This window comes from Wasmannia auropunctata, unplaced genomic scaffold (assembly GCF_000956235.1).
Source record: "Wasmannia auropunctata unplaced genomic scaffold, wasmannia.A_1.0 LD335427.1, whole genome shotgun sequence".
NCBI lineage: Eukaryota > Metazoa > Arthropoda > Insecta > Hymenoptera > Formicidae > Wasmannia > Wasmannia auropunctata.
In genome coordinates, this window is record NW_012027463.1 from 1,998 (window position 1) to 2,566 (window position 569).

The window sequence follows — 569 nt, forward strand, 5'->3', positions numbered from 1 at the left end:
GCCACCGTACGCGCTGCGGCGGCGTGGGTGCAACAGTGGCGCGCGGCGACGCCGACGCTACACATTTCGATTTTTGGTCGAACGAGTATTGCGAAATATGCGTCCGATCAATCCTGCATCTAATTAGCGCGTAATATAGATTCGGCATTCAAACTCTGATTCGATCGGATGCATAATCGCAATACTCGTTCGGCCGAAAATCAAGATGCGTACCGCCGCCGACGCGTCCGGCGTCGCCCGCGCCGCGACGCTTGTTTCGCGTAAGCTGATGGCATGCGAGATGAATTACGCCGCTTCACTATCTTAGTTATGCGTTTATCCATATGTTCGCTGTATGTTAACGTACGCCATACTTATGGATAAATGCGTAATTAAGATAACAAAGCGGAGCAATTTGTCCCGCACGCGGTCAGCTTATACGCGAAGCAAGCGTCGCGGCGTCGCGGATCGGCGGCGGTGGCGACGACGAAGGCGCGGCAACGCTACATGTTACACAAATGCAAAGACAAGTTCCGCTTACCAATTATATTAGCCGCGACGCCTCTCGTTCCGCAGATCATCTATCTCAT